The 25,696-nt window shown below is 37.7% G+C and overlaps 1 protein-coding gene across 1 annotated transcript in view; it reads right to left on the reverse strand.

Moving 5' to 3' along the window:
- LOC150084516 (cyclic AMP-responsive element-binding protein 3-like protein 1) overlaps window positions 1-25,696 on the reverse strand; it is a 266,005-nt gene that overhangs the window by 183,821 nt on the left and 56,488 nt on the right. The gene's annotated exons all lie outside the window — the stretch shown is intronic.

Consider the following 25,696-nt stretch of genomic DNA (forward strand, 5'->3'; position numbering starts at 1 on the left):
TTACACATAAATATATCATATTTGTTTTCGATAAAAATATTTTAATTTTGAAAATAAAAAGAAAACAACTGAACTGTGCCCTTCAGTTATATAGATTTTCGTTCCAAATATTCATAAAAGTATAATACTAAGCTCAAGTTTCAAACTAACGAGAATAGGCTGTCCTTTCAACATTTCTACAAGTAGAAATAGAAATCTTCAGATGAATGCAGTCAAAACTAAAACGAAAATAAAATCTTAGTTAGGTTAAAACATAATATTATCTTATATGACAGTTCATTTTTAGACAGTTCTAAATCTGAATATGCAATAAATGCAACTTTTATCTCCTTTATAATTAGCATCTTAAAATTTAAATTTGGAATGATTCACTAAATAGAGTATTTCAATAGAAAATATGAAATTAAACATTACAAAAAAATATATACAGAAATTTTGTAGTTGAACTACGCATTTTGATTTTACAACATTTTAAGAGCAGTCCATGTTTTCCTTCGGAGACATCCGCGTTTTCCTTTCTTCATCTTTTTTTCGCCCGGCATTATGACGTGAACCTACCATGTTAGTTTAACATTATCAGGAGTTTTCCTGCTTCCCATCAAACAATAATCCATCTAAGCAAAGGTGCGTGTCGCAATCGAGGCCGTTACTATACTACATAAAACGATACAGTTTCATAAGCTAACTATTCTAGATCAAGAAGTCACGTAAAAATGCACCCTGCTCCATTCATTACCTACATTTTCAAGTTTTGCTAATCTTAAAATCACTAGCTGAAGGATATGCAAGCAAGGATTGGAACAACAATGACAAAAATAAATAAATAAAGTATAATCGCCCGATTCAGGAAGAACAATGCATTCCCACACATGTAATGAATGATACAATGGCAAGATACGTATCAAAATATTTTCCCCGTCTTTATTTACGGTATATTTCATGGCCCCGCAAACTACGATTCACGGGCTAAATCCGGCCCTTTGTCTGTTTTCGTACGGCCCGCGAGCTAAGGATGGTTTTTACATTTTTATACGGTTCAAAAAAAAAAAAAAAAAATCGAAAGAAGAATAATATTTCGTGATAAATGAAAATTTATCAAATTCAAATTTCAGTGTTCATGGATAAAGTTTTAGGCAAATATCAAGAGAAGAATCTAATAAAATTATATAAATTCCTTCCAAGGAATTTATACAATTTTACTGTATAACATGAATATGCTCATGGATTGATATTCGTATTCGGCACTACCTATCTGTGTGAAAATACATTTTCAAAGATGAAATACATAAAATCACATTACAGATTAGAATTAACAAATGAATATTTGCAATTGATTTTGATGAAAATGAACACAAATTTTGAGCCCCAATTAAGCGAAATATTTTCTCAAAAAAAAAAAAAAAAAATTCCATTCCCATTAGTAGACCTGTATTCTAAAAAATTGTACTCAATTATATTTTGAATTTTGTCAATAAAAAATTTGTGGAAATTTGTTTTCTCTCTTATTAAATATAAGTACCTACATAATATCCTCGATTTTGCCTCTTGACCCGCAAAGCCTAAAATATTTATCTGGCCCTTTACAGAAAGAGTTTGCCGATCCCTGGTATATTTGATAACATCCTTTATTTAATGGATATGATGCTCTTTATTTTTTATATATAGCACAACATAAAAGTAAAAAAGTTCATTACATTGTTATTATGTTATCCTCGTCAATGCAGTGTTCAAATTAGAAAGCATTAACAACCTAAGTGCTAATACTATATTTTATAAGTAAAAAAACTGAATTAAATACATAATTTTTTGAAAAGTATATCTAACACATGAAAACATTTATGCTAGTTATTCGGACGCGGCCTCGCGTTCAAGTCCCAGACTGCTAAATACAGTTGATCTGCGAACCAGCGTGGCAGATTATGGTCCATTTCCATCAGCATGAATTGTTGAGGAGGCTTCCATCCTGCAGTGGGTTGATAATGGCTGCGTTTCATTTTTTTTTTTTCGAACGATTAATTACGCATGAGCTCGAAATTATTAATTTACAACGATTGCCTTAACATTTTGGGAAGTTGGAACGAGTCCAGTGCTCCTATCAACCTTAAGATTAAAAATAAGGCAACATGTTGTAGAAAATTCGGAATATTTGTTTTATATTTTCCTGTATACAGAAAATTATATTATTTCTTTTCCTGTATACAGGAAAAGCTAGTACAAAATATAGGAAGACAGAAAATGCAAAACATTAGACAGAGGAAGCATAAGACATGTTTCAAAATATAGCAGAAAATACGATAACAGAAGCAAGCTGCAAGCGAAACGGTTCAGCTCAATTTTAAAAAAGTACACTTATCACCCGAAATGATGTCCTGTGTCCTGGGCCAGTTCTAGCTGCGCACACCACGGTACACGCCGAGTCGATAAGATTTCATTCCGAAATCCAGCAGCGGTCTGCTCCCAAGGTTACCAGATTTGATAGTTTGTACTGTATTTATTTATAGTTGTGGTTGTACTTATTTATAGTTGTGGTTGTACTTATTTATAGTTTGTGTTTATTTATGTTATTTAAAATTAGTAAGGCCAAATGATGCAAGGAAGCGAGCGTTGTCTTTTATAAATCATCCAAAAAATAAAATAAAATAAGATAAATAATAATAAAACAGAATATTCACATTATTCCGATTCCTACAAGGAAATCAACCAATTCGGATTTAAACTTAGCCAGGCTGAACACTGCCTCAACCACCTTGGAAGGCAATTTATTCCAGTGTTCGACAGCCTTCAATCTACAATGCTTTTTATTTTTTTTTTATATATAGCATAACATAAGATTATATCGCGTACAGGTGAACTGCACGCGATCTAATCTTGTTATTCCCAGAGATTTTAAATTAATATTACTTGGTTCGTGTCTCACCTACGTGAGACACGAACCAAGGGAGAAGAGAGCTTCCGCAACCAATTTTCTCAATCTCTGATGGTGATGCTAACAACCATCAGTTAAAATATTTTAACAATAAAGCAAAGGGCCAGGAAGCAAGGATTTTCCTCGCTATCACCTCCAATTAACATTCCGAGAGCACCAGACTTCACATTCCGAATAAGTTTTAGTCAGGTTCCACTAGCACTATACGATAGCTAGCACTATACGATAGAGAAAAATGTCAAGCCTCTAAATCGCACAATAAGTGCAGTAAAATACAGTATGATAACACATTTGATGTTTTTATTAAACAGCATCTTTTTTTTTTTTTTTTTTTTTCATAAACATTCTAGGGACTTCGAAGGGATATGCATTTCTTTCGAGTTTAGAAGACAATCGGGTTGTATGTTAAATCAAGGTTTTACTACAGATGTAATATTACGTTTTACACAAAAACTGAATTTAAAGTTTTAACTATCTAATACGCATATTAATATCGGAATATTTAGTAAAATATATGTTCCAATGACTTATATACTCGAATTCGAAAGGAAACACCGAACGCGCAGTTGTTTATTATCAAAATGAAATACTTGAATCTATCTTGCGCACTTAACGACATACAAAAAATTTAACACCATGTTAACTCTGTTAAATAAGAACACTGTGAAAAATATTAGTACAATATCGTAACATTTAACGTTTCGGCTGTTATTCCACAGCCTTTGACAATTGGGTATAATGTAACCTAACTCCACCAGTGATTTCAGACGTTTTTCCAGTACGTGTTCAATTTTAGACGCATCAGCAACTCAGGCCATATTGCACCATTGAGTATTATGTTTGTATAGTGTGTGGGCCAATTTTCATGTCGTGTGCACTCAAAAACTCGGAATAACTCACGGGGAGGGGGAATCCCACTCACTCCACCTGAAATCGGCTATTTCCCGATTAGAAATTCCTCCAGTCATCGACGGGACTCGAATCCAGCCACATACAAACGAGTGACAAGTGGCAATATATATATACACACACACACACACACACACACACACACACACACACACACACACACACACACACACACACACCATAGTGTACTCATTTTAATAAAGTTAAGATAGTGTTATTTATTTTTATATTTTTTTGAATATTGCAGTTGTGGAAGCCAGATTAATACATATAACCAGCCTATACTTGTATTTAATTTGTATTTACGTTTAATTTATAAATCATTCATAGCTTTCATAAGGGTAGCACATTGCACATTGCGAGTGTTTCGCCTATAATGCATTTTTTAAATAAATAACTTCTTAATAGATGGATTCTTGCACTTAAAAATATAATCTGACATACATGTTATTCTCTACTATATAAAATGTAAATTAACCTACATCTTGCACTTTAATATTAAACTCCATCACAAATAATTGGGCTATAATAACATTTACTTACAAAAGGGAGTACACGATTATGCCATCTCAATTTATTTTAAACTTCCTGATGATAAAGTATTCCTTAAATGAAGCAAAAATGAGCAAGCAGTACGACCCCCATATTAATAAACTCCAAGAGCAAACTGAGAAAGTTTGCTTTACTTTTTATTAATACTTGAAGTTTATTGTATTAGCCCATTGCAGGTTCGATCCTCACCTACGTTAAATACGAGGGGTATCAAAAAGTTCGTTGCCTTACCTAGAAATAATAGCCCTAGAGGGGTAAAAATTCACAGGAACTTTTAATTCTTTACTATATACTCTCTCCTTGTTTAGTAACACATTTCTCCCATCTATGGATCAGTTGTTTAATGCCTTGATCATAGAAGACCGCACTTTTTGCCTGAAACAACGATTGCGCTTCATTGATTACTTCCTGAGACGAATCAAAGCGGCGTCCACGCAATGGTTTCTTCATTTCTCGAAACAAGTCTGACGGTGCTAGGTCAGGCGAATAGGGTGGGTGCTGCAATAGCACAAACCCAACAGTTGGCGAGAACATTGCATTAGACATTGCTTCTGCAAAGGCGTCAGCAGGCTTGACTGTAATAACGACCGCTGGCTGGAGTGATCAAAAACGTTTCTCTGTGGACCCTGGTTGTAGTCTGCCATTAATTGAGGGATCCTGAGCAGTCTGTTGAGCTGAACAGCACGTGGAAACTACCGTTCACCTCGACTGTCAACCAGTGTTGGTCTTACCGTCCAGGCACATTGGGTGGTTGTGTGTCCCTCTTTGAATCATTGTTTGAACCATGCCTAAGGTTGCTGAGATGCTGGCTCCGTCTTCCTAGCACCACAAATCATTCCCGTTCAAACTCCGTCAGGTCTTTTCCTTTTCCCATTGCACGGGCTTCATACTGACAAAGTGACCAGCACTACTTGTGCCGTCACAATATATATAATGCAGCGGTCGGTGACGTCACTCCTAAGTGCTGTTGGATGCGTCCACTGGTGTGAGACAGGGGTGGTCATAATACTTTGACTCATGAGTGTACATAATACTATATTCACACACTGCACAGACCTAACACTATCTTCATTTCTGGTCATTTTACAGAGTTCTGTAATTATTACACAGCACTAAGGGGGGGGGGAGTTTTGCTAGCGTTCAGAAGCATTCCTACCTAAGACACAACCACGTCCACATACTACTGTTAAGCACTATACCGTGAATTAGTAATGTCTCGCAAAATGATTCTTTCGTTGGAAACGTAACAGTGATACAAAGTCTACGAAATATGTAAAACAGAATGTATAAATACTACGTCTAGGGTGCTTACAGTCGGAGAAATATTCTAAAAGTACAAGATCTTTGAACACCAAAACTTTTATTCACAAAGCATGATATAAATAGTGTCTTGCACAAAAAAACTCCACTGAACATACGCCCAAATGTGTATCTGTTTATTATCCAAATTAAACATCATATAGGAAAACACAACAACAATTGCAGGTGTACCGGCTTGATACACCTGCAAGCCTCTTTAAAAAGGGAAATTAGAAACAGAACACAACAACCCACATGGCAGCAGCTAACCAACTGTTTCATCATTTTCAAAAATAGCACACACAAGAAACGCTTGCTACCTACAGTATGGCTGAAAGTCTATACCTATTGCAGTGATGTTTAATATAATAAAGATGTTTTTTTTTTTTTTTTGTAAAAGACAGTTCAGAGGGTTCCGAGACAGATTAATTTGATTTGCAATTTCCGTACACAGTGGGTGGAAAACATTAAAAAAAAAAAAGAAAAAAAGACTGACGAGCATTCCTTTCACCAGGTTAAAAAGTAAAATGAAAGGAAATTTCTAAATTAATGTAAACAAACCAATCAGTTTTAGCTTATTCGAAAATTTCAGTTTATAATCAATAAAATATTCTTTTATCCGACTAAGCCGATTGTTATTTTTTGCCGCGTTGGCATATTTGTTGACCCATCCCAAATGTCATTAAAATAAATCTGAAAATTATTATTTCTTTGTCCGTCCGCATCTACTAACTCGCCTACGAGTAAAAAGATTTTCTGAAATTTTATACTTTGATCGGTTAGAACAATTTGTCCGGCCTTCCCAAATTTTATTAAAATTGTACGAATAGAAATCTGATATTATTAATGATTTTTTTTTTTTTAATACATATCACATAGGTAAAGTGACCAGATCCTTAACATTCCAATGCGGGACATCTGGGGGGGGGTTCAACCCCCCAGAAACAATTTACATTATACACTTTTTTTTTAAATTTTTATACTCAAAAGTGATGCTCAATAATTTAAAGGTGAACTGTACAGACTACAATATGTAAAAAAAAAAGCGTAGTAAAGTGGGTCCTTAAGTGGTTTTCGAGATATTGCACATTTCTAATTGGGATCCACCACTGACCAGGTGAACTGTACACAGTTGAGATCCACCACTGACTTGTTTGTTTAGGTAGGTTATGCTCATTCTCTCCCTTTCCCCTCTCTCAATGTTCTGAGACGTAGCAGGCATACTAGTACTTGTCAAAGGATAGTCAACATGGAAAGAGGTTACAGCAACAACGAGTATGCGGACATGCACTTCACGTATGGTAAAGTCAACGGCAGTGCACTCGAGACTGCACGTTTGTACCAAGAAGCATTTCCCCGCCGAAGGCAGCCCAACAGGCGCACATTCATCAGGGTACATCAACGCCTTAGAGAACATGGGCGCTTCGCACATGGAGTAGGAGCAGATAGGCCCAGAAGCATAAGACCTTAAAATCCAGGAATTCCGACAAGGAGGGTTGCTCTGCAAGAGCGTGTACTGAATCATAGCAGTGTGTGGCAAATTTTACATCGCCAATTACTGTACCCCTGCCATATCCAGCGTGTACAAGGCCTCAACAATACAGACTACCCACTCAGAGTGGTCCCATAGTCAGTGGCGGATCTCAATAGAAAATGTGCATTATCTCCAAAACGGTTCATTTGCGGCCCGATGTTCACTGGGACTTTTTTTTCTTATTTTAGTTTGTAAGGCAAAGTTAAAGGATTACCAAACGGCTGTAGGGTGGTTCAATCTAATGTATCTGTTACAGGACAGGGTGCAAATGCTGTGGCAAGGGTGTGGGCAGCTCTTGTTATAGCGGACAAGCAGATCATGATCACGAGGGTAAATGGTCTCTGCTCCGAGCATGCGGCATGTGCATGCTTGGAAGGTAGTTTTGGACAAATATTCTTCATCTCAATCTACATGCAGTGTTCACAGCACTCTCAACAAATTGAGCCTTATCTAAACTTCCTTGAGACAGCTTTAATTAGGTTATCAGGCAAAAAGATAGTTATAATGACCGACGCAAATGCTTCTTCCACCATGTGGAACAGCCCCATAATGAATAATAAAGGTAAATTACTGGAGGAATTCATAATAACTAACGGATTGATTGTCTGGAACTCCCCCGGGCATCTGCCCACTTACTCATCCCCTTCTGGTCAGTCTTACATAGATGTCACTCTGTCGAATGCAACATTCGGGAGATGCATAGAAAACTGGATAGTTCTCTCCTCTTGGTCGGTAAGCGACCACAATGTAATAACCTTTGACATAATATCTAATGAAAACGCAACAGCTTTGAGAGGCACTCATGACTCCCCCAGATACAAAACTCGACAAATCAATTGGAATCCTTTTGAAAAACTACTTAAGGAAAAATTTACGGAGGAAAAACTAACAAATCTGACAGACCTTACTTTGGACCAACATCTAAAAGAATTGATGGCAATCATCACAGAAATATGCGATGAGACGATTAAGAAGAAACAGAGAAGACAAAATTCGGTTCCTTGGTGGTCCCAGAACCTTTCTACTCTAAGGAATCATACAAAGAGCGCAAGACGAGATGTTCAGAGAGCTAGGAGAGATGGTAGACCTGAAGACGAGATAAACCGATTGAATGAAATATACAAAAACGCGAGAAGGACATATTTCAACAATATTTACAAAGAAAAACGCTCCGCTTGGGAACGCTTAGTTAAACAAACTATGGACCAGGAGCCCTGGGGCTTGATCTACAAGCTGACTCTAGACAAAATTCATCCGGGGGAAATATTCTCCTCTGTACTTAGACCTGATAAATCCGAAACTCTGACATGGGCCGAAACTATGGAAACAATTTTGGATGAATTGATTATGCAGGATGAAACTGTACCAGAAAGTCCGGTACAAACAGTCATTCGTTTAGAACATCTTTCCTACGTAGGCCAAAGCCACGTAGATGATTTTGACAGACATGAGGTAGGTCTTGCTGTTGCGACTTTGCGTGATGGCAAATGCCCTGGACTGGACCTATTAGAAGTTACCATAGTTAAAAGAATCTGGAGCACCTGTCCCCAACTGATGATGAACCTCTTTAATGCCTGCCTACAATATGGATCCTTCCCCTCTCCTTGGAAAAAAGCAAATCTTAAATTACTCATTAAGAATCCCAACAAAACAGCAAATCAGGCAAATTCATACCGCCCAATCGCTCTACTTCCGGTCTTCGGAAAAATACTAGAGAAGCTGATTGTAGCGAGATTCCAAAAGCACTATAGAGAAAGAAACCTAAACTACAAATATCAGTTTGGCTTCACTGCTGGGATGTCTACAGTGGATGCCATTAACCTAGTTATTAATAATGTTTCAGCCTAGTTATTAATAATGTTTCAGCCTCCAATGAAAAGTATGTCCTCGGCCTCCTTGTGGACTTCAAAGGGGCCTTTGACACTGTTTGGTGGCAAAGTGTCCTGGAGAGGTTCCGAGAGGCCGGGGTCTCCGTGCCTATTTATCGTCTCATCACGGATTATTTCCAGAATCGCTCACTTGTGGTCTCCAGTGGATCCTGCTCTGTTGCGAGACCTGTGACTTGCGGTTGCCCTCAGGGATCAGTTCTCGGACCAGTATGCTCGAACGTGGTCCTTGATGGGTGGCTGACTACCGAACATAATTGCACTACTAAGATGGCTTACGCAGACGATTTAATTATCCTTGTTTCTGGAAACTCCAGACTACAACTTGAAATCCGTGCTAAGGAAGTCCTATCAGACCTAGATGAGTGGTGTAGTACACATAAATTAACTATTTCTGTTCCCAAAACAAAACAAATTCTTTTCAAAGGAAAATTAGACCCAAATAGACCTCCATGTATTAAGATTAAAGAACAATCAATAAAATTAGTTAACTCGTACAAATACCTAGGAATTATGTTAGATAACAAACTTCAATTCATTACCCATGCTAAATACGTACTAAGCAAAATCAAGGCTTTGGCAGGCAAAATAATCAGAATTACCAAAGGTTCTTGGGGTCTGAAACCCTCCACTTTCAAGCTGTACTACAAATGTATATTTATTCCTATTGTCTGTTATGCTGCTGGCGCTTGGGGCCCCAGTATACGCAGAGTCACGGTGGAAAAAATATTGACTCAAGCCCAGCGCTTCTTCCTGATTGCAACTTCAAGAGCTTGTCGCACAATTTCAACGTCGGCACTACAGGTAATCAACGGCAAACTACCAATTAAATACGAAGTGCTGTACAATTACTTTCAGTATTGTAGAAGGAAGGGTATTGCGGCACAGTTCAACCAGTTTTCTGTAAACCTGGACGTGCCAGTGAAAGAAGACAACACTAGATTAAGAAACCAGTTCCTCCAGGAATGGCAAAACGAATGGACTAATGCCAACACTGGAAGAATTACTACCCTTTTTATACCTCAAGTTTACGAATTTGACAAAAAACATTGGCCCTGGTTTAACCCGGGTCTTCACCTAACTTTCCTTCTTTCCGGGCATGGCAGCCTAAACTCAAAGTTATTTACTCTGGGTTTGGCTGCGTCTCCTCTTTGTAAATGTGGCTCAGAGGAGACAGTCCAACATATAATCTTAGAATGTCGATATTACGTAGACATTCGATTTGAGCTTCAGGCATTGACCGAAGTTTACAATGTAAATAACTTCACCAAGTTTTCAGAATGTAAAGAAAATTATCAGGCACTGGCTAACTTTGCAGACAAGGCTTTCCGCAGACGGAAAGGACTTGCCGACTGAGAATAATTATGTAATAAGTGTACTACCACTGTATATAGTTGCCTCCTTGGTATTAATCGTATTGTTATAAGACCTCTGATGAGGAAATGTATTTGTATTTATTGCCAGAAGGCAATATTAGCGTTCAGAATATATAAGTCGATGTGCCAGGATCACTGTTGGGTGGACGGTGTCCTGGGACTTCGGCCTGTAATAAGGTACATAAATTGTAAATCTTAAATTGTATAAATTGTAAATCTTACATTGTATAAATTGTAAATCATAAATTGTATAAATTGTAAATCATAAATTGTATAAATTGTAAGATATGTATCGGACCTCATTGTAACCGAACTGGTAGTTCCTAACTATCTGTATAGTTGTATAAGTTGTGAGGGTTAATATATAAATTGGTGCCTTCAACAAATTGTAATAACTTAGTTGCAAGTGTTATGGATATACAGTATGGTCAAATGGCTGATGATTGGTCTCAGGCAAGAGACTTATTGTTCGTAATCATTCCTGTGAAGATGCTGGATCAAAAGATGTTTTGCTAAACCACAAATTGTAAATCATGTACAGTTACTCTTCAGCGGCGGATAGGGGAAACCCTGGAGCCCGCAGAAAATAATAAAATACTTTGTACTTTTCACCTTTAAATTATTGACCATCATTTTTGAAACACCCTATATAAAAATATTCACATACAAAATATAAATTAAATACATTGACTTATTTGTACTGAACTTATAAAATAAAATATCAAAATTCACAAAATTCTTTAAAAAAAAAAAAAATATATATATATATATATACACACACACACACATATATATATAAATAACGTATATATACACTGGTGTTCAAAGAAAGCGCATTATCTCGGAATTTCACATTTCTGACTCTTTTTCGCGATAGTATGTTACATTAATGACTAGCATCACAAAAATACAAATATAAACAAAAGATTAATAGTTAAGGCAAAACTAAGTAATATTCGGCAGGTGGTGCTCTCAAAATATTCCAAAATGAGCATTTGCAACCTTTAAAGACAATTTTGGTAAACACGACAATTATGGCTGAAATGTTATCAGAAGACCTCAAATTTGCTTCTGTTTTTCATTTTAAATGGAAAACAAAATGAAAAGTTCACCAGGTTCAAACTAATATTTAGTTGAACCTCTGGCCCTGATGACAGCAGCAGCACACCGTCGAGGCATTGACAAGATCAATTTCTGAAGATAATCAGCTGATAGTTCGTGGTACCAAACACGAATTATTGCTTCCTGAAGTTCAAAGGGTCTTTGGTTTTTTTCTGGCAACTGCAGATTCTACACAGTGCCAACTCTATAAGATTCTGCCAAGTCTATAAGATTCAGGTTCGAGCTGTTTCCTGGCCAGCTAACAGTTGGACTGTTCTTCTAACCATTTTTTTACCTGTAACAAATGTAAACACATTACTGTCGAACCTCTCATGCAGAAATGAAGCTAAAGTAACTACACAAGTGCCTACTTAAACTTTTCGCCAGATGAGCAGAAATTTCATTTCTGCTCATCTGGCGGAATAGGGAATTTCATTGTAGACACCATACAGTCTGGATGGAATTCTTCACCACGTCTACGGCGAATCGTTTGTCTCCCATCAGACCCATGCAGGTTAAATTTCTTCTCATCCGAGAAAATAACTGACTTCCACTGCTCGGGGGTCCTTTTGACATGCTCCTTATACCAAAATAATCGGGCCTATTTCATTTTTTTTTGTATGAGGAGGGGCTTCTTCTTAGGACAACGGACTACAAGTCCATTTTTGAAGAGGCGTCTTCTGACTGTTACTGCACTTGCTACCATCGCCAAGGAGCCCGGAGTGTCAGATTGCACATGCCAACAATGCCACCTGGCCTCAGAAACGATCGAACACATCACCCCGGGATGCATGGTGATATTCCAAGACTGAGTACACTTGTAGACACGACTGGATAGCCAGGATAACATATTAGAAGCTAGCAAGGAAATACTAGTTGATCAACGAAAGTAAGTGTACCGTACTACAAGTACGAACCCCAGGCAGTACTAGAGACCCAACCCACAAGCTGTACTGGGACCGCGCCATAATAACGGATAAGACAATCCCGCACAACAGACCGGACATAACCCTTGTGGACAAGAAGGAAAAGCCTACCTACCTATTTGATTGACATAGTGGCACCCAGCAGAAAACCCATGGGGAAAAAAATCAGGAAGTACACGAACCTAAGACAGGAGATCAAAGAGATGTGGCATATGCAATACGTTACGACCATCCCGGTCATCGTGTCAACCACATGTATGGTGCCAATTCCCTACATAACAGCCTAGCAGCAATAGGTCTCCCAACGAACACCAACAAGGAACTCTAGAAAGTCGCAATTTTGAACACCTGTAGGATAGTCAGAGAATTCCTCGACCAACAGTAACACCAGACATAACAACAAACACCCTGTGTAGTTTGTAGCAATATCGGTCACGAGGTGGAACCCTCAATCAGGGAGAAATAATATAAAAGAGTAATAATAATAATAACAACACATACTTCTTTTAACAATAAAAACAAGAGAAATTAAAAAGTAATTAAATATATTTTTCAGGGACTGTTCCGCATAATCCAGGACGTCTGGTCACTTTACATAAGGCTACCATACCGTATATATTGCACCTGAAGCAATATATATTGTTCGTAGCAGTGCACTAATTGGAGGAATGAATAAACGAACAATATGGCGGATGGGCAGACAGAGAATGTTCTCATTTCGCGCATAAAAATCATTGCTTTCTGCTTCCTTTTTATGTTATAAATCATAAATTGTCACTATTTGTTAGTGACCCTGAAATATAACCACTGCCTACATTAACTAACTTTTTTTAAAAAATAGATATGGAGGAAGTCACGCCTGCATTGCTATACAACATAATATAAGCTGCATTTTAATACAAGGACTAACTATAAAATGTCACGGATTAAATTATTCAGAAGTATTATTTTTAATGATATGTAACTTTTACGGTTTGCCACTGGTTAGTAGAATAATCTCTAAAGTAAAGAAATAAAAGCTAAGCGGGCATCATTTCTTTATTGTTAGTTGAATTGATTTCGAAAATTATTAGTTTAAGACAATACCTTCATATTTAAGATTGAACTCAAACAGGACGTATACACTGATTATAATAATTATTGGCGAATAACACCGCAATCAGTATTAAAATAGTTGAGAATAACCGTATCTCTCGTTTCAATAACTTTTTGAGATGTCAATTATTAAATAGGTATTTATATTATAATTATTGAATTATTATAATTAAATATTATTAAATAAGTATTTATATTATAATCAGAAAAATACGAGTAAATAGTGATAAAGAAAATAGCAATAAAATTAGTACTAAAAGAGGTCTTCTTCCACAAGGAACTCATTGAGTGCCCACACCTTCAATATTTTTATAAATGGCATATTTAGTGTAGTCTACAGATTAAAGTTTATGCTGATTATATTATTTTACATTCAGTATGGAAAAATTTAAGCAGAATGGCTCAGATTTGAAATTTGACCTTATTCAAATACAAAAATATATCCGAATAAGAAGATAGAGATGCATTGATATATTATGAATTACAGCTTACACATTCTTTTCAACCTTGGATGGTTAAAAAATATTCAAATTTAACAATTATATAAGCTTATAAAAAAGCTCAAAGTTGATCGTGGTACATACGCAATTATGGATAAAACATAAGCACGTATAGAGTCAAAACCTTTTGCTTTTCATAGTACGTTCTATTACAATGTCAAAAGGTGCATAGCACATCGGTAGTGCAATAGTATTTTCCAGGAAAATCCACTTAATATTCCACCAAGTTGTCCAGTTTAGCGGTAATTGCATGTTACGGATATCGTAATTTCGTCAGTCTCTGGGACACGAGACAAGCCTGCTAATGTTCGGGATGTCCACTGTGCACGCTGCTAAGTGCAAGAATGTCATAAGGTTTCTTGAGACAATAAGCTTCTCAATCGAACTTGAAGATTTTTGACCGACTTAGAGATTGTGAGTTGGTTATTGGTAGTAGTGTTAAGCCGCCGTAGAATCCAATATTCCATACTGAGGAATTTAGAGGGAAATAGGGAGGAGCAGAGGACCGTATAATTTAAGCATACAAAGGTGTTAGTGTCGAAAAGTTCTGTGTTCTTTACTTTTAAAGGGGGCACATGCCCTTCCCCCAGAGCCAAGTACAAAAAATGGTTCGGAGAACGGTGTTCTCTCCTCCTCGCGTTCCCCGTCTATGGTTTTTTTACATATGTTTTCTTTTAAGGTTATTTCTAATTTCCTTCTTACATTATCGACGTTTGCATAATAAACCTACACATTTTCGATGTGTAGCTGATTTGGAAACAACTTTAGGACAGCCGGCTATGCCATTGATAGTGGCGGAGTTTATCAGCTGCAACAACTTAAGCCCCGAGAAAGTTACTACATCTAGCATAATGACATACACTTAGTGATCACCGAATTATGACCATCCCTATGAAAACTGAATGCGACCAAGTGAGGTACGAGAGTGCGCAGTTAGTCGACCTACGTAGCATAGATAAGGTGTCAGTGGTTCAGTAGGTAGTAAAATTCTGAGCGTGATGGTTAAAAGGAAGGATTTAACGGACTTTGATAAAGGACAGATTGTGGGTGCTCGACGAGCTGGCGCCTCGATTTCCCAAACGGCTGAACTGCTGGGGTGTTCGAGAGCCGCCGTAGTTAAAAGTGTATCAGGACAGGCGTCAAAATGGTCAAACAACGACCCGACGGCAAAACTGCAAAAGGTCAGCGAAAGGCTGATGTTAGGTGTGAGCGCCGGGTCCGACAACTCGTACAGGCAAACTGGCTTCCCAATACAACATGGGCCAACCCGGAACAATATCTGCCATGACCATGCGTCGCACATATGGGCTATACCAGCAGACAACCCCTACGGCAATCTCCCCTAACCAAGGTTCATCGGCGTAAAAGACTCGCCTGGTGCGAAGAGCATGCAAGTTGGAGGTTAGAAGACTGGAAGAAGGTGTGCTGGTCGGATGAGTCACGTTATTTACTCCACAGCATGGATGGTCGTGTAGGGATTTGGCGTAAACAACATGAGGCTCTTCATCCATCATGCATGGTATCAAAAGTGCAGGCCGGTGGAGGCGGCTTTATGGTGTGGGGCATGTTTCACTGGCAGGAACTTGGATCCCTGGTGCATGTGGAACAACGTATCAGTGGTCTCCGCTATCGTCAATTGCTTGCTGACTGTGTACACCCCGCTATGTCACACTTTTTCCTGAATGGCGATGGTGTCTTCCAAGATGACAATGCGCCGAGCAATCGGGCACTTGGTGTGCAAGAATCGTTTGAGGAACACAATTCTCACTTCCAGCATATCGATTGGCCTCCGAACTCTCCCCCGATATCACTCCCATAGAGCACTTGTGAGGCATATCAGACGTCTGGATACACCAATCACCTCCTATTATGTGCATTGCTAGCTGCATTACACACAACTTGGTTGGCCATACCTCCCGAACGCTTTCGACATCTTGTTGAATCAATGTTACGTCGGATAGCTGCTGTACTGAGGGCAAAAGGACGACCTACGAAGTATTAGGTAGGTGGTCATAATTCAGTGATCACTCAGTGTATTTTGAGATTGTTAAAAATTTATTTTTAAAGTTTACTGACTTAATGAAAAAGGGACAATATATTACGCAAATAAAATAAATATAGATTGCAACAAATGTTGAACACGGGTAGCTATTTTTCTTGTGGAGAGTAAATCCCTGTACTTTTACAGCAAGTGGAGCCTCAAAAAATATAAATACTAGCATTAAATGAGGCCTTTTAATCATTTGATTAAAAGAAAATGAACTCATTCCTGAGCATGTGCTGAAAAAAATCCTGAATCGATCACAATTTTCTCATCTGTAAAAAGGAACTATTCAATTCCGTATTGTCAACTACCTTGGGAGGCAACTTATTCCAAAGATCAACAACATGCTGTCCGAAAGTGAACTTTGAGATCTAATCTAAAATTTTATAGAAGTTGCTAAAATTTTAAAATAATAATTTTAAAATAATAATAAAAAATCTGCTGCATATAACGTTATTTGTTTCGCAATTTTTATAAGAAAATTTTGATTAAGCTTTTGTTTGAAGCAAAAGAACTTACATTTAATTTCTCTTACGGCGATATGGAGAACGAATATTCTTATAAATATAGTGGACTCCCGATTATCCTGGGCTGGAAAAAAATATTAGCGCCACACAAAAACGATCTTGTCTATCCATATGTATTATGTCCATAAATTGCATGTGTTCTCTGGTCGAGGTGCCTGTTTTTCTGGATGAAAAACCCGAGTTTCTTGGAGAAACCTTGCTATTCACGCCTGATACTGATTAACTCAACCAATGAGTACAAAACAAAACAAAAAAAAAAAAAAAAAAAAAGAAAAGAAAAGAGCCCACAAAATTTCCTCGCATCATTGATGGGATTCGAACCTGGGCCTTTCTCACCCGGGATAGAATGGTGGTTATAAACATTCTGCTGCCCATACGGTCATTATCGTGGCACAGAATAACGAAAGTCTCTATACCCTGGTTAATTATGCTTAGTTTCAAGGGGAGGTCCTACTCTACTACATTAACAACAAAGAGGCACCTCTTTCATTGACAAAATAGCTTCATTAACATTCCCAGGAAGGCAAACCAAAAGAAAAAGGCAAACTTGATATTAAAAATAAATAATATGTATGCATTAAATTTACCGAATTTTCCCACGCAGTAATACTGTTATATAAATATGAATGCAAGTATGTAAATAAATTAATTAATATTTTTGCCACATTTATGAGTGTTTCTTTCATTCTGTGGATTATACGGAATTTCCCAATCACTCCCGATAATCGGGGAGTCTACAGTTTACTGTAAAGAGGTTTTAGTTTGTTTTTTTTTTCCTCCCGCTCAAAATAGGATATTCCATTAAAAATTTGCCAAAAAACTTGATCGAGTCGTACGATTTGCGATTTAAATTTTTAAATCATCTATTTGATATCAAAATCTCATTCTGGCTTTTAAAATGAGTAAATCTCCATAAAACAGAAGTAATTCGTTTTTTTATGCTTCAGCTAAAGTATTCGCCATATAGTGAAAGAAAACCGGAGGATTTTGCTGCCCTAGCAAAAACAAACAATCAAAAAAAAAAAAAAAAAAAAAAAAAAAAACTAAGTGGACAAAAAAACGCAAATTATATGCTTCCCTCCTCACGCAGTTAAGTATCCAGTTGGCCTTTGAATTTATTCAAACTGTCACTCTCAACTGCCTGCGAGAGCAACTTGTTCACAACAATCAACTCTCATATTGAGAGAGTACGTGCTCCACTAGGACTGGCCCACCTTCCCGTGGTTTGGCCGAGTACCCAGAATCATCTCTCCAGGTGACTGATGCTTCTGAATAGCCAAGCGGCCAGCACACAACAGAACACACATAAACCTACACTACTCTCATATCTGGCCCTCTGGCAGTGGTACTGGTCTTCACAGTGACACGAGGCGGAGTTGAACAAACGTTCTGGGAGCCGCCCATTACAAAAACATGTCTATATGTGAACACTGGTGTGATTTCCGCTAAGGCCCTCGTTCTTTGCAACAGATTTAAGTGGCAAACCCCCTGTACCAGCAGCACAGCGGAAACGACTTTCGTTGCCAGCAAAGGCTGGTTCCAGAAATTCAAGAGTCGTTATTCACTCCGCAATGTAAAGATTACAGGTTAGTCTGTTTCAGCTGATCATGAGGCTACTAAGGCCGACCCTGCGCAACTCAAGAAGCTCAAAGAGGAGAAGTGATATAAACCTGAACAGGTTTTCAATGCCGATGAGACGGCATTATTCTAGATGAAGATGCCTCAGCGCACCTATACAGCCGTCGAAGAGAAGAAGGCCCCAGGATTCAAGGCAGAAGTGTCGATGTCAGCCAACCTTGCTTCTCCAGCCTCTGAAACCCCTACTACTGGCGAGTACTGAATCCTGTGGTGAATACTCTGGTGCATGCCCAATTCATAACTATGTAATAAAATTTTGATACAGTATTTTATAAACATGGGTCTAAAATGTTACTCATTATTCTAAAACACAAAAACTTTTAGACATATTTAAACATTTTTCTATTAATTGTAAATAGGTGCGTAAGCGTTTAGGCATAAGCAGAAAACAACTGGGGATATTTGGGCAGAGTACAGATTTTCGGGAATTTCTCGTTTTTGCGGAAGCTTTGAAACGTAACCCGCGCGAATAGGGAGACCCGATTGTGTGTGTGTGTGTGTGTGTGTGTGTGTGTGTGTGTGTGTGTGTGTGTGTGTGTGTGTGTGTGTGTGTGTGTGTGTAATTAGATTATTTCAGATACCGCATTTTGGACATTTGAGCTTCGTACATCATACAATGGGTTAACTTATACTTTTAAAAGAAAACTTTGACCTACAGGAGACATAAATGATTTAAGTGTCTAGACGTGCCGGTAACAGAAGACCGCTAACCGCACGTATACATATAAAAAAAAATAAATTTGAGCTGTTTTTTGTTAACGGGAAGCTGGTAGACAAAACATGTTGTGAAGACTACAAGCTGCAACACAGAAACCACAATTTGATTGATACATATGAAAATCTAGCAATGCTGAGAGCTCAATACAGCAGACTGTCGAAATAACGGCACCCCAAATAACGGAACATTCGAATTAACGGCACATGCAGATCGGATGTTTACATACGGCGTAGATGTCTTGCAGTACCGAAAAATAAAACGGCAAGTCACAATTACTGTATTTGTTTACGTTCGCCATTTTGAAAGCGAATTCTGTACTGATATCATGGATTATACCGCTGTTTTACATTTATTTTAAATTTAAATTAAAAACCCTTTACTATGGCTCCTCAAGTTAATAAACCTCATACAGAGAAGAAAATAACAACATTAAAGCTTAGTGACAAACTTGATATAAATCCAAACTATTACATTAGGGTCACTCTGAAAGTTAATTCACATACCCATTTGTATTGTGTCTATAGATTGCGTGTGTTCTCTGGTCGATTTGCCTGTTTTGCTGGACGAAGAACCCAAATTTCTAGGGAAAAAACCAAACCGTGCTATCTACGCCTGAGACTGACTAACTCAGCCACGAAGTGAAAAAGCCCATAAACGTTCCTCGCGTCATTGAAAAGACAACGAACCCGGGCCTTTTCCACCGGGTGTGGGTAGGACGGTGATGATACCACAGTGCTCCCCTCGCACACACTAAACTTGATTTAATAAAGAAAACAGAACGGGGGTGTAAGTAGGAGTGTATTGATGACAGAATATAATATTGGATTGTCAACATGTTCATGTTTTTTATGTGCATAGTTAATAAAATGGCATTCTTAACTTTATTTCTTATTTAGCCTCATATTTCGATATTAAATATATATTAAAAATTAAACTTTCGAGATAATGGAAAAATCGAAATAACGGCATCTTTAATCCCTGAAGGAGGCGTTATTCTGAAAGTGTGCTGTTATATTTCCCACTTAAGTGTCAATTGAATAGAGATAGTAGCCTCTATCAAACTGTTATGAAATCTTACTTTGGATTAAAATAAGCGCTCTTTTAAATGTCTCTTCGTTTTATTTACTAAAAACAATTGCCTAAATCACAGATAAAATGAAGAATATTTTACTAATGCTGACGAAGTTTATATTTATACACTATATTAATTATTTTATAAATTGTTTAAATAAAGAGTTTTCTGTTAATTTTTCTGTCAATTTTTTGTTTATAATCTGGAACAACAATGTCAGGTTATAGAAGTTCACATAATAGAGGGAAATACTGTATACAAATTTAAGAAAGAAATCACTCTTCAGTAGTCATGCAAGCTTGAATCAGTGTCACTCAAAGAGAGTGCAATTCTGTACCATAGCGCTTAATCACCCGGCTCAAGACTTATTATCCAACAGGTATATCAGGTTTAATGTCTAAGTTTGCAGATGATACAAAGGTTGGCAGGGTTGTTAATGACCGTAAAGATAGTATGCTACTTCAACTGGATCTAGACAAGTTGGGCAAATGGGCTGAGAAGTGGCAACTGAAGTTTAACATTGGCAAATGCAAAGTACTGCATATGGGTAGCAATAACCCAAGAGAAACGTACCAACTGTGTGGCACCACACTCAGGGAAGTGGAAAGCGAAAAATACCTGGGAGTAATTGTGCAGTCAAATATGAAGTTCGCTGAACAGTGCAGACGGGCTGCTAGGGCAGGTCATGGAGTCTTATCAATGATCTATTGGAATTTTGCTTGCAGGGACAAGGAGGTGATTATCCCGTTGTACAAGGCAATGGTCAGGCCATTGCATTGTACAACGGGATAATCACCCGTTGTACAGGTCTGGAGGCCTCATTTTAGGAAGGATGTAGAGTTGCTAGAACGAGTACAGAGAAGGAAAACAAGATTGGTGAGGGGAACAAAGGGGTGCTCTTACCAAGAAAGGCATAAGTCCTGCAAATTGCAGGGCATGGAGAGTAGGCACCTGCGAAGTTATCTGATTGAGGTGTTTAAGGCCTTCAATGGGCTGAGCAAGCTGAATGCTGATGGGATTCTTCCACTTGCTCAGATTAAGCACCTTAGAGGGCATAGATTCAAATTGAGGAAAGACAGTTGTAGAATAGATATGCGGAAATTTTCCTTCAACCAGGGGGTAGTTGTTTGGTGGAACAGACTTCCATCTTTTGTTGTGGAAGTTGATATCCCTAATAAATTTAAGGCTGAGCTGAACAGGTATTTGGAACGAACGGAGGGGTGAAATGGGAGCGAGTTTATTTTATTTTATTTTTTTTTTGGCTGATGCTGCATAAGCTTTCTTTCTTGCATCGTATGCCTCTACTAATGCTAATGCTAAAAGAATTCTAGCCCGTCTCCAAATAAAAACAAACAATACTCTTGAATTATGATTAACTTATTTATTTAAGGTAGTTTAAATTAAACGCTTAAACGAGAGTAGTTCAAATTTTCGCCATGCAATCTGCGTTTATTACAACCATATGATAGCTTAAGTGCTATCATATAGTTTATTATTGTTAATAAACTGGAGGCTGCTGCATTGCAATTATGTTTAATCGATGATTTGATTACTCATCGATAGCATAGTCGCTCTTCTTGTAGAGTCTCCTTCAGCCACTAAAGAGTAATCGTATTTAGATAAGTTAGGGAACTAGGAAGTAGATTTCGGTCAGGCATAAGACTACGACAAGAGGATATCATGGGCGTGACCGCTTAAGCAACCTGACTTTTTGTGGAATTATTCTTGTTAGTTATTCATTGCTATACATTCTCTATGATAGTATAGTCTTTCGGTCACTTGCTGCTCACTCAGACATAAGTGACGATGAATTTGAATACAGTATTAGAAAGAAAATGTAGAACAGCAAGGACAGATAGGATGAGAGATTATGCTTTTAGTTGAGAAGAATATTAAATCTAAGGCAGTGCATGCAGTTGATTTGGGTGACAAGTGCAATGTTGAGTCAGTTTGGTGTAATAACTGGCTGGCAAAATAAAACTGAGAACAGGAATGTGTTATAGGCCTAATGACTATAAAGCTATAAAGAGAAATACAGTGGGCCAGTACATCAGAATGTCATATTATGGGAGATTTAAACTTCCCAGATGTTGTTGAATGGAATTTGTGGCTTGGTTACGCTAACACGATTTCTTGTGTTAGCGTGATATTCCAAGATTTGATTTGATTTCTTGGATGACTATCTTCTACAGCACCACGTTAGAGAGGCAACAAGAGGAAGCAATACCGTTGATCTGGTTATCAGAAGTGATTCTTCATCATTAATTCTTCATTCATTAAGAATTTGCAGGTAAAAGATCCACTGGATGGCCGCGATCACAGTGTACTAATGTGGAATTTAATTAAAGACATAACTACTGTCAAGGGTAAAGGGAAAGGCTTTTGTAAGGGTGACTATAGAGGTCTTAGACAGTTTTTAAATTGTGTGGAGTGGAACCAACTGATGATGTTACCAACAGAAAATTCTAAATGGGAAGTATTCAGGGAAGTAATCAAAGAAGCGCTGCTAGGCTTTTCATACCAACAAAGAAATACTGTTCAAGGCTTAGACCTAAATGGATGCAAGATGAACTACTGAGACGCGTACCAGAGAAGAAAAGTACATGGGATGCATGTAAATTAACAGCTGATACAGAAGCCTATGATAGATATAAATTACCCTGTAATCAAGTCACAAAGTAGGTTAAGTAAGCTAAGGCAGATTATGAGAAGTCTCTAGCAAACAATGCAAAAAGAAACTGCAAAGACTTCTATGTTTATATTAACAATAGAAAAGGTTGAATCACATTGGGCCACTTGATGTCTATGTAGGTAACTGTTGATAACCCTGCCCAGGTTGCAGACAAATTGAATAGGTATTTTGCATCTACATTTATACATGAGGAATCATTTAGGGTAGGGGAGGCCAGAAGTTTGTCAAACTAAAGACGATATAAATTGAGGCACCTCCGTAGCCAGGTGGGCAGGAGCAGCAGTGCGTAGTACATGCTTCTTGATTAGACCAGGGTTCGAGCCCGTGAGCCACCAAATACGGAGGATGCGGAAAGGTCAGGGAATGACCACTGCATATCTCCGGAGCAATATGGCCTTAGTTGCTAATGCTCCTAAAAACCAAACAACAACAACAACAACGATATAAATTACTTTGTGATAACAAAGGAAAGTGGAGGAGAAATTGTTGAAGATGGATATAAAAAAGGTACCTGGGGCGGATGGGATCTATTTAATTATATTAAGGGAGGCAGCAAAGGAAGTAATCAAACCATCAGCCATAATTATGAGAGTAACCTTGGATTCCGGGGAGGTCCCTATGGACTGGAGAAGTACGAATTATCCCCAATTCATAAAGGGTGATCAAGACGCGACACGAGTAATTAAAGACCTGTTAGATTAACGTCTGTTCCAGGGGAAATAATCGAATCACTGATTAAAGAAGTAATGCAGGACCATTTTGACAGGCATGCAACTATACTGCAATAAGCATGGATTTTTCAAGGGGCGGTCTTGCATAACCAGTCTGATAGGTTATTATGATGCAATGACATAGGAACTGGATGCAAAAAAAATAACTTTGATATCATATACTTAGATTTCAGGAGTCTGCGCGGTAGCACAGCGGTATTGTCACCGCCAGGGCCTTTTTCACCCCACACCGGGTGAAAAAGACCCTGGTTCGAAATCCTGTCGATGACGAGAAACTTTTCCGGGATTTTTTCATTCCGTGAATGAGTTAGTCGTTGTCAGGCGTAGATAACAAGGTTTCCCCCTCCAGAAACTGGGCGTTTTTCGTCCATAAAAACAGGAAATCGACCAGAGAACACACGCGATTTACAGACACCAATACAGGTTTCTGTAAGAAATTACGGGTGACCTTAATATAATATAATATAATATTTTTTTTTTAGATTTCAGGGAGGCTTTTGATATTATTGCATATAAAAGACCTGTACAAACTGGAGCAATGTCGCATTAAGGGCAAGTTACTGCTATGGATAAACTGATGATTATATGGAACAAGACAGTAATTATCAATGGGTGCTGCTCTTCATGGACTAATGTTATTAGTGGTTCAGTTCCCCAGAATTCAGTGCTGGGTCCATTGTTGTTTTCAATATTTATCAATGAAGGTATATCAGGCTTAATATCAAAGTTTCCAGATGATTGGCAGTGTGGGTAACGACAATCATCAGGGTGAGCTACTGCAACAAGATCCGTGGATATTGGGTCGATGATCTGAGAAATGGCAGTTGAAGTTTAACATTGACAAATGCAAGGTACTGCATATGGGTAGCAGTAAACCCAGAGTAACTTATGAACTGTGTGGTACTACACTCAGGGTAGTGAAGAATGAAAAAGATCTGGAGTAATTGTGGAGTCAGACATGAAGTTCTCTGAGCAGGGTAGACAACATGTTGCCAGGACAGATCGTCTAGTTTTGTCAATTATTCACAGAAACTTTGCTAGCAGGGATATGGCCGTGATTATCCCTTTGTACAAGGCCATTATTATGCCGCATCTTAAGTACTTTATACAGGTATAGAAAGGAAGGATGTAGAGCTGCTGGAACTGGTGCATAGAAGGGCAACCACATTGGTGAAAGGAATAAAACAGTGCTCTTAACTAGAAAGGCTTCAGTTCTGCAAATTGCATAGTCTCGAGACCAGGCACCTACGGCGAGATCTGATTGAGGTATTTAAATCCATTTGTTGCCTTCCATCATCCTCTTTTTTTCCCACTTTATATATAGAGAAATGTAGAAAACAAAAAAATAAAAATTATATATATATATATATATATATAAAATTTTTATTTTTGTTTTTTTACCTTTTTCTTGTTCTTAAACCAACAGTTCAGTGACGATTTGTTGATAAATTAAATTATGATGCGAAAATCAGACATACGGTGACGGAAATAGATCCAGAGCTGAATCACGAAGCCCTAGACAGCTTCAGATTATACTGAATAACAGCCTGATTCAATAGTCAACGACATGATGTTTATAAAAATAAAGTGGAGGAACTATGTTTCTAAAGGTCAAATTTTATCTAAAAAAATTAAAATTACTGATGCTATTTAAGGATGAATACCTCTTTATGATTCCTCGCTTTAACCTGAGAAACTCCGTACAGATCAAATCATCATCATCGAATAAAAAAGCGTGTACTCTGCATGGTTTTCGATGTTTGTAAAAGTACACTATTTTTAACTCAGTTTTTAAGCTGATTTCAGAAGTGTTATTCGTTTTTTATATCACGTAATGTAACGTTTTTCACAAATCACAGGTTGATGTCATGAGTTGTATTATTGAATACATTAAATTAGTAGTAAATGCTGAGAATTTGTAAACTAAATATTCACGTGTTGGCAACGCTGCTGTCAGTCATTTGTTTCTTGATCTTGAAAGCTCCATGCAGCAGTGATTACCAGTGTGAGTTCAGTTTATTTTTGCGGTTATCATGTCAGACTTGTGCCGAAAAGTGAGTAAAATGTCTTCACGCAAGTGTTTTAACAATTCGAACTTATTTTGTTATATTTGTGGAAGTTGTATAATCCTCAAGCAAAGACACGATATTACAGAAATTGTAAAACAAAT

This window comes from Mastigoproctus giganteus, chromosome 6 (assembly GCF_048544385.1).
Source record: "Mastigoproctus giganteus isolate SK-2022 chromosome 6, ASM4854438v1, whole genome shotgun sequence".
NCBI classification, from domain to species: domain Eukaryota; kingdom Metazoa; phylum Arthropoda; class Arachnida; order Uropygi; family Thelyphonidae; genus Mastigoproctus; species Mastigoproctus giganteus.